Source organism: Myotis daubentonii, chromosome 9, assembly GCF_963259705.1.
Source record: "Myotis daubentonii chromosome 9, mMyoDau2.1, whole genome shotgun sequence".
In the NCBI taxonomy this organism is placed as follows: domain Eukaryota; kingdom Metazoa; phylum Chordata; class Mammalia; order Chiroptera; family Vespertilionidae; genus Myotis; species Myotis daubentonii.
This window is the reverse complement of record NC_081848.1, coordinates 38,694,452-38,704,004: the sequence shown is the minus strand read 5'-3', so window position 1 is coordinate 38,704,004 and position 9,553 is coordinate 38,694,452. Positions and strand designations below refer to the sequence as shown.

At 40.9% G+C, this 9,553-nt stretch overlaps 1 pseudogene; it reads right to left on the bottom strand.

Annotated features, from left to right (window-relative positions):
• Positions 1-123: 123 nt before the first annotated feature.
• LOC132240763 (protein LLP homolog) lies at positions 124-907 on the bottom strand (annotated as a pseudogene).
• Between the last annotated feature and the right edge of the window lie 8,646 nt (positions 908-9,553).

Below are 9,553 nucleotides of genomic sequence, written 5' to 3'. Positions count from 1 at the left end.
GCAAAAATAAAGAAAAAAACCTTTTCTTTGAAGGACAAGAAAAACTTCAGTGCATTAAAATCACATTGCAATTGATGCCTTGGAATGTTTAGCCATCAGGTCAACCAGTATTTATCAAATATCTTTTTTTTTCATTCATCAAAGGAAATATTTTATTCAAATTCCTAAAACAAATTTGAGGTGTTATGTTGGGTTTGAATTGAAAAAAAAGGCCCAGTTAAAAAATGGTTTTCATTTGACAGAAGCTGAAATAGGTGTATACATTCTAATCAAAGATCTGTCCCATGTGGCACTTTTCAGGTTTTTAAAAGTCTACCAGGCCAAACCCTTTGCCGCCTTCGCTGCTTTTGCTTTGTTTTTCCCCTTTCCTTTTTCTCACTTTGCCTTCAGCCTTTTTCTTTGCCTCTGGTTCATCCATATGGGGTACTGTCCATGCTGGTCTAGACGACTCTTTTTGTTTCTCTTAATGCCAATCTCCATTTTCATGTCATCTTTGTCATCTTTCACCACACACTGGGTTTTCTCTTCAGAATGTTTGGGGAACCACCACAGTTGCTATCTCATGGACATCTTTCATTAAAACATCAGTATCTACTTTAAGAATACTTTTAAGTCTGCTAAGCTCCTTTGGGGCATTCTTTTTTCTCTTTTCAGCATGCATCTTCCTTTTCCACTTACTCCATAAGCTTTTAGCCATATTTTATCTCAGGTTCACCACTCACGTTTATCAAATATCTTATATGCCAGCACTGCTATAGACTCCTGAGAAACATCATTAAAAGTCTTATCTTCATGAAGCTTATATTCTAGAGGGGAAAATAAATAAATGAATAAATGCATAATGTAAGAAGACTCTGTTGAGAAGAAAATAAACCAGGATAAGAAGATAAGGCATGATTGGGGCTAGTTCAGATATGTGGTCAAGGGAAGTCTCTTTGAGCCACTGGCAGAATCTTGAATTAATACAGAGAGCACTTCAGTAACAGTAAAAGGAGCTGTTCTAATGAAACCACACAACCAAGGGGTTCCTGCCTGTCAGTACTTGAGCCAATTAAGCAGAGACAGGGTTGAATCATATATGAGCATTTATTCCAATAATGCCAGCAGTATGGGAGAGAGGAGCAGGTTACTCACAAAAACCTACTCTGCACCCTTCTGCGCCCCCCTCTCCGCCCCATAAGCCAGCTGCTTATATTGGGTAGAACAAAGATTACATGGGGAAGTAGGCAAAAGGAATAAGAATGATTATAATGGTTACAGGTTACAGGCAATGCGGGAGGGACTCCATTGTTTGGGCAACAAGGTTGCTAATCTTTCCATGATAAAATAGGAATGGGCTGGCTTCCAAATCCAAGGTTGACTCCCAGGTCCCTGGGGCGTACACCTCCCAACCAGGTTAGAATGTGCTTTCTTGAGAATCAGAACAAAACAATCATGGTTAACAGAGCATGATTAATATTCCTTACTAGAGGCCTAGTGCATGGTGGGGTCCATTGGCCTGGCCTGCGGGGATCAGGCCGAAACCAGCTCTCTGACATCCCCCGAGGGGTCCCGAATTGCAAGAGGGTGCAATCCTGGGTTCAGCAACCTCAGTACTTGCATCCTGGCTAGGAAGGAATTCAGAGCAAGACCCAAACTGTAAGAGAACATTTATTTGGCAAATTAGAGAGGCAGAAGAAGTAATTCCTAGAATAAATGGGTTTAGGAAGCAAGTTATGGAGCTTGAGAGTGAGTGAGGAAGCTAATGGCAATGTGCCGGGGGCAGTGGGGGGAAAGGGAAAGGCAACCGGGTCCTCCTCCCTCCTCAGAACTTTAAAGGCGGAGATTTTATTTTATTTTTTTATTTTTATTTTTTTATTGCTTAAAGTATTACAAAGGGTATTACATATGTGTCTTTTTTTTTTCCCCCTGCCCTTGACTATCCCCTGGCCTCCCCCATCCCCCACCATCCCATGTCCATTGGTTATGCATATATGCATGCATACAAGTCCTTCGGTTGATCTCTTATACCCCTCCCTCCTGCCCCCCAACTTTCCCCGGCCTTCCCGCTGCATTTTGACAATCTGTTCGAGGCAGCTCTGCCTCTGTATCTATTACTGTTCAACAGTTTATAATGGTCTCTATTATCCATGAATGAGTGAGATCATGTGGTATTTCTCCTTCATTGACTGGCTTATTTCACTTAGCATAATGCTCTCCAGTTCCATCCATGCCGTTGCAAATGGTAGGAGTTCCTTCTTTTTTACAGCAGCATAGTATTCCATCGTTTAGATGTACCACAGTTTTCTAATCCATTCATCTACTGATGGGCACTTAGGCTGTTTCCAGATCTTAGCTATGGTGAATTGTGCTGCTATGAACATAGGGGTGCATATATCCTTTCTGATTGGTGTTTCTGGTTTCCTGGGATATATTCCTAGAAGTGGGATCACAGGGTCAAATGGGAGTTCCATTTTTAGTTTTTTGAGGAAAATCCATACTGTCTTCCATAGTGGCTGCACCAGTCTGCATTTCCACCAGTAGTGCATGAGTGTTCCTTTTTCTCCACATCCTCTCCAGCACTTGTCGTTTGTTGATTTGTTGATGATAGCCAGTCTGACAGGTGTGAGATGGTACCTCATTGTTGTTTTGATTTGCATCTCTCAGATGATTAGTGACTTTGAGCATGTTTTCATATGTCTCTTGGCTTTCTGAATGTCCTCTTTTGAAAGGTGTCTATTTAGGTCCTTTGCCCATTTTTTGATTGGATTGTTTATCTTCCTTTTGTTAAGTTGTATGAGTTCCCTATAAATTTTGGAGATTAGGCCCTTATCAGATATGACATTGGCAAATATGTTTTCCCACACAGTGGGTTTTCTTGTTGTTTTGTTGATGGTTTCTTTTGCTGTGCAGAAGCTTTTTATTTTGATGTAGTCCCATTTGTTCATTTTCTCTTTAGTTTCAAGTGCCCTAGGAGCTGTATCAGTGAAGAAATTGCTTCGGCATATGTCTGAGATTTTGTTGCCTTTGGATTCTTCTAGAATTTTTATGGTTTCCTGTCGTACATTTAAGTCCTTTATCCATTTTGAGTTTATTTTTGTGTATGGTGTAAGTTGGTGGTCTAGTTTCATTTTCTTGCATATATCTGTCCAATTTTCCCAACACCATTTATTGAAGAGACTATCTTGGCTCCATTGTATGTTCTTGCCTCCTTTGTCAAATATTAATTGAGCATATTGGTTCGGGCCGATTTCTGGGCTCTCTATTCTATTCCATTGATCTATATGTCTGTTCTTGTGCCAGTGCCAGGCAGTTTTGAGAACAGTGACTTTGTAATACAGCTTGATATCTGGTATTGAGATCCCACCTACTTTGTTCTTTCTCAGGATTGCTGCAGCTATTCGGGGTCTTTTTTTATTCCAGATGAATTTTTAGAGAGTTCGTTCTAGATCTGTGAAGTATGCCGTTGGTGTTGTAATGGGAAGTGCATTGAATTTATAGATTGCTTTGGGTAGTATGGATATTTTAATGATGTTGATCCTACCAATCCATGAACACGGTATGTTCTTCCATCTGTTTATGTCTTCCTCTATCTCTTTTTTCAACGTCCTGTAGTTTTCTGAGTAGAGGTCTTTTACCTCTTTAGTTAAGTTTATTCCTAGGTAGCTTAATTTTTTTGGTGCGATGGTAAATGGGATTGTTTTTGTAATCTCTCTTTCTGAAAGTTCACTTATTGGTGTATAGAAATGCCTCAGATTTCTTGGGGTTAATTTTGTATCCTGCTACATTGCCAAATTCATGTATTAAGTCTAGTAGTTTTTTGATGGAGTCTCTAAGGTTTTGTATGTATAATATCATGTCGTCTGCAAATAAGGACAGTTTTACTTCCTCTTTTCCAATTTGGATCCCTTGTATTTCTTCTTCTTGAATAATTGCAATGGCTAATACTTCCAGTACTATGTTGAACAGGAGTGGTGAGAGCGGGCATCCCTGTCTTGTTCCTGTTCTTAGGGGAAATGGTGTTAGTTTTTGTCCATTGAGTATGATGTTGGCTGTGGGCCTGTCATATATGGCTTTTATTATGTTGAGGTATGATCCTTCTACTCCCACCTTGCTGATAGTTTTTATCAAAAATGGGTGTTGGATTTTGTCAAATGCTTTTTCTGCATCAATTGATATGACCATGTGGTTTTTTTCTTTCAATTTGTTTATGTGATGTATCACGTTTATTGATTTGCGGATATTGTACCATCCTTGCATCCCTGGGATAAATCCTACTTGGTCATGGTGTATGATCTTTCTGATGTACTGCTGGATCCCATTTGCTAAGATTTTGTTGAGGATTTTGGCATCTATGTTCATGAGGGATATTGGCCTGTAATTCTCTTTCATTGTGTTGTCTTTACCTGGTTTTGGTATTAGGGTGATGCTGGCTTCATAGAATGAGCTTGGAAGTGTTCCTTCCTCCTGAATTTTTTGTAGTAGTCTGAGGAGGATAGGTTTTAGTTCTTCCTTGAATGTTTGGTAAAATTCCCCTGTGAAGCCATCTGGTCCTGGGCTTTTGTTTGCTGGAAGCTTTTTGATGACTGCTTCAATTTCTTCCATAGTTATTGGCCTGTTGAGATTTTTAGATTCTTCCTGATTGAGTTTTGGAATGTTGTATTTTTCTAGGAATTTGTCCATTTCCTCCAGGTTGTCTAGTTTGTTGGAGTAGAGCTGTCCATAGTATTTTTTAACAATCATTTGTATTTCTGTGGGGTCTGTTGTTATTTTGCCCCTATCGTTTCTGATTTTGTTTATTTGGGTCCTCTCTCTTTGCTTCTTGGTGAGCCTGGCTAGAGGTTTCTCAATCTTGTTTATCCTTTCAAAGAACCAGCTCTTGGTTTCATTGATTTTCTGTATTATTTTTTTGGTCTCTATGTCATTTATTTCTGCTCTCATCTTTATTATCTCCTTCCTTCTGCTCACTCTGGGGTTTTTTTGTTGTTCTCTTTCTAATTCTTCGAGTTGTAGAGTTAGATGATCTACTACCATTTTTTCTTGTCTTTTTGAGATAGGCCTGTAGAGCTATAAACTTCCCTCTCAGGATTGCTTTCATTGCGTCCCATAGGTTTTGGATTGTTGTGTTTTCATTGTCATTAGTTTCCAGGATGTTTTTAATTTCTTCTTTGATCTCATTGGTAACCCAATCAATATTTAATAACATGCTATTCAGCTTCCAAGTGTTTGAGTATTTTGGGTTGTTTTTATTGTAGTTTATTTCTAATATTATGCCATCGTGGTCTGAGAAGATGCTTGGTATGATTTCAATCTTCTTGAATTTGGGGAGACTTTGTTTGTGACCCAATATGTGGTCTATTTTTGAATCTGTCCTATGAGCACTTGAGTAGAATGTATATTCCGTGGCTGTGGGGTGAAGTGTTCTGAAGATGTCAATTAAGTCCATCTGATCTAGTGAGTCATTTAGGATTGCTGTTTCTTTGCTGATTGTTTGTCTAGAGGATTTATCCAGTGATGTCACTGGTGTATTAAAGTCACCTACTATGATTGTAATGTTGTCGATCTCTCCTTTGATATCTTCCAGGAGTTTTTTTATGTATTTGGGTGCTCCTGCATTGGGTGCATATATGTTTATCAGGGTTATATCTTCTTGTTGTATTGATCCCTTTAGTATTATGAAGTGGCCTTCCGTATCTCTTGTTATGGCCTTCACTTTGAGGTCTATTTTGTCCGATATAGGTATTGCTACCCCAGCTTTCTTTTCCTTTCCATTTGCCTGAAAGATATTTTTCCATCTCTTCACGTTCAGTCTGTGTGAGTCCCTTCTAATGAGGTGGGTCTCTTGTAGACAGCAAATGTATGGGTCATGATTTTTTATCCATTCAGCCACTCGATGTCTTTTGGTTGGAGCATTTAGCCCATTTACATTTAAAGTTATTATTGAAAGGTACTTGTTTGTAGCCATTTCTTTTTTGTGTGGCTGTTTTCTTTCTGAGCTTTTTATTTCTTCTTTTTACACCAGTCCCTTTAGCATTTCTTGCATTGCTGGCTTGGTGGTGATAAACTCCCTTAGCCTTTTTTTGTCTGTGAAGCTTCTTATTTCCCCTTCAATTTTGAATGATAGCCTGGCTGGATAGAGTATTCTTGGATTCAGTCCTTTGCTTTGCATCACTTTGTAAATTTCCGTCCATTCTTTTCTGGCCTGATGTGTTTCTGTTGAGAAATCATTTGATAATCTAATGGGAGATCCCTTGTATGTAACTTTCCGTCTCTCTCTTGCAGCCTGTAAGATTCTCTCTTTGTCCTGAACATTTGCCATGGTAATTATGATGTGTCTTGGTGTGGGTCTTTTCGGGTTCACCTTGCTTGGGACTCTCTGGGCTTGTGTGACTTTTTTCTTCCCCACCTCAGGGAAGTTTTCTGATATTATTTCTTCGAATAGGTTTTCTAATCCTTGTTCCTCTTTCTGTTGTTCTGGCACCCCTATTATTTGTATGTTGTTTCGTTTCATGTCCCAAAGCTCCCTTAGACTCTCCTCCTGTCTTTTAATTTTTTTCTCCAATTGAAGTACAGTTTGGGTTGTTTTGCTTCCTTGTCTTCTAATTCACTAATTCGGTCTTCCGCTTCTCCTAGTCTACTGTTGATACTTTCAATGGTGTTTTTTATTGCAGCTATATCGCTCTTCATTTCTTGGGTCTTACTTAAGTTGTTGATTTTTTCATCTGTTTCTTCTTGCTTCTTGCATAAGTTGTCGATTTTTTCCTCCATCCGGTTTATGCACTCTAGGACCCTTATTCTGAATTCTTTTTCTGTCATGTTGCATGCCTCTGTATTACTTAGCTGCTTTTCTGGCGAGTCCTCCTTTTCTTTCCTTTGGGGATTGATTTCTTTGTCTACCCATGTTTGATCTCACTGACATATATAGATATTGAGTCGTTCAGTGGCTGCTCCCTAGGTGGCAGTGGCTCCTCGGGCTGTGTTTGCTCCTTGGGCGGTTGTGGTAGCAGCTGCTCCTCTGTTGGTAGCAGGTCCTCTGATGGGTGCTGTTCACAGCTGTTGTGGCTCTTCTGGCTGGTGGAGGGAGGCTTCACACACAGCAGCTGTTCCTAAGACAGAGCATGTGGTGATCAGGAGACCGCTGTTGCTTGGATCTGCTTTGGGGGAAGTCTAACCTTTCTGTGGGGAGAAGCAGGGCTCCTCTGAGTGCACGTAGTCATGCTGCTTGAGAGCCGTTGTTGCCGGGTTAGTAGCTGATCTCTGGATGCCAGTAACAGCCACTCAAGATGGCACGGTCTCCGCGGCTGAGCCGGCGCACCTGGAGAGGTTTCAGCCTCAGCCTCTAACCGTTCCCTTTTTCTAGGAGTTCTCTGTCTTTCCTGGTTGCAGACTGTCTCTCAGCTGAATCTCCTCTGCTTATTCGGGCTGTATGTTACCCGTTTCAGCTGCTCGCCCTTATCTGCTCCGGGAACCAACACGTCCGTCTAAGCCTCCGCCATTTTCTTCCTTCCTAAAGGCGGAGATTTTAGGGGAGGTGCCAGGAAGACATCTTAATAGAATATTCAGGATTGTGGTCTCCACTGATGATAGGCCAGCACCAGGGCAGAAGTCATCATTCCATGCAGCTGATCCTGACGTGAGCTGTTGCTGGTTTTGTTGCTTATCTGGGCCTGGAGCTGAAATACAACTGAGGCCTAGATGTTATCTCTAGGGAAGAAAGGTCCAGGGGTCCAAACCTCAGGACCAGCAATATGCTAGGGGAGGAAAAGTTACCCTGGGGGTGAGGCTTTCCATCCTGGTGACCTGCACCTGGCTCATCGTCCTTGCTCTGCTCACATCTGTCTAACTGCCCACCACTGTTCTAACTAAACCTAAGGCTCTTCAGACCGTTCTCCTTGGGTCTCCTTCTCCCTCAGTTTGAAATGATGGGGCTGGACTAGGTGACCTTTATAAAGCTTAGGATGGACTGATAGGACTAGAATGTTATGAGCATCACCTCATTTTTCATTTGTCCCCCCCAACCCCCCAAAGGGTTACAAGTGAGGGCTTTGGTGTCAAATAGATTTGACATTGAACTCTGGCTTTCTGCCATTCAGTGGTTGGGCACTTATTCAATCCTTAGAATTAGACTGTTCTCATCTGTTAGACAGGGGTAATATTAGTACCTGGAGTTAATGTCTTAAATGGATAATTCTTAGAAAGTCTTAGCACACTGCCTGGCATGCGGTAAGGACTCAATAAATTGAAGCCATTATTGTCATTATCTTTCTATTAATGGGGCTACTGTGTAAAGCCAGTTCATTTCATTTTATGGAGCCCAAAGGAACTATCAACTCTCTCTCATTTATTCAGTAATTCTCTTTCATGCCCATTTACTAAAGTCTCTTACTAATTTTCTTATGATCAGTTATTGCTGGGCCCTGGGGGTACTGGAATTAAGTTGGTTAAAGTTCATACCCTCAGGAGTTATGTGAAAGAGACAAATAAACAGACAACAAAGATACAGTGTGTTAACATTATAATAGTTACAAGGGCCAGAGATGGAATACAGGATGGACTAACTTATCCTACCAGGATGGAAAGAAAATTAGGGAAGACTTCAAGCTGAGTCTTAAAGAGGGAGAAGATATTCTTTTATTTACCAAATAAATATTTGTCAAGTCTTCAACAAGACAATTACCAGACATGGCATTTTTCACAGCCATAACCAGAATTGCCCCACCACACTCCTGGTTAATTAGTTTCTCTCCATCTAAACGAAATATGTGCTTACCTGAAAGTCCACCATTAAAGTTACCCTTTTCGTTTAAGACACTGTGTCTGTAAGTCTATTGTAGTGCACACACCTGGGTGAGAGGAAACACTTAAGACCCACTGCTGTGTCTTCACCTCTTCCTACCACACATCTCAGGAGGCTACAGGAGCGAAGTCCTCACACACCTAACACCCAGCCTGGAGGCCCGGGAGGTCCTGCTCAGTCCCTTTTCTGCCCAAACCAGGCATTTGTCAGAGGACAGGCATTTTCTAGATCTCAGTTCCCTCAGCTCATAAAGCCAGGCACACAGACAGCTAGGATGTTTGATAAAATTCAGACTCATTTCCTACTGATGCAATCACATTTTTCTTTTCTTTTTTTGGTCAAATATAAGGTGAGAGCTCCAGTGCGTGCTGAATTAGGCGTGGGTGTAATCAGTGTCCTAAGTGAGTTGTCTCCACATTAAAGAGAACTTAATACAAATTCTTGTAAAGACACAGAAGATCTGGAAGTGAGGCTATTAAACCGTATATAAAACTGCTAATAGCTCCCACTGCTGAATCTGCTCTTCATGGGCAATGCTGGAAATGTGCCGAACCTGGAGAGGAGCTCTGTACTTAGTCCTTGTCTTCATTATTAAACACTTTCATTCAATCTGTAGGTTGCACAGCCCTCACTGCTCACATTTAATTTCTTCATGCTTGAGTGGTTTCTAAGAGAAATCTACCAAGTGCTATGTGTGTATCTTTCTTCCCCATAATTCTGGTTTGCTGAAGTCAATCGTGTCAAAGCCAAATGGAAAATCCTTTCAGAAACTTGAAT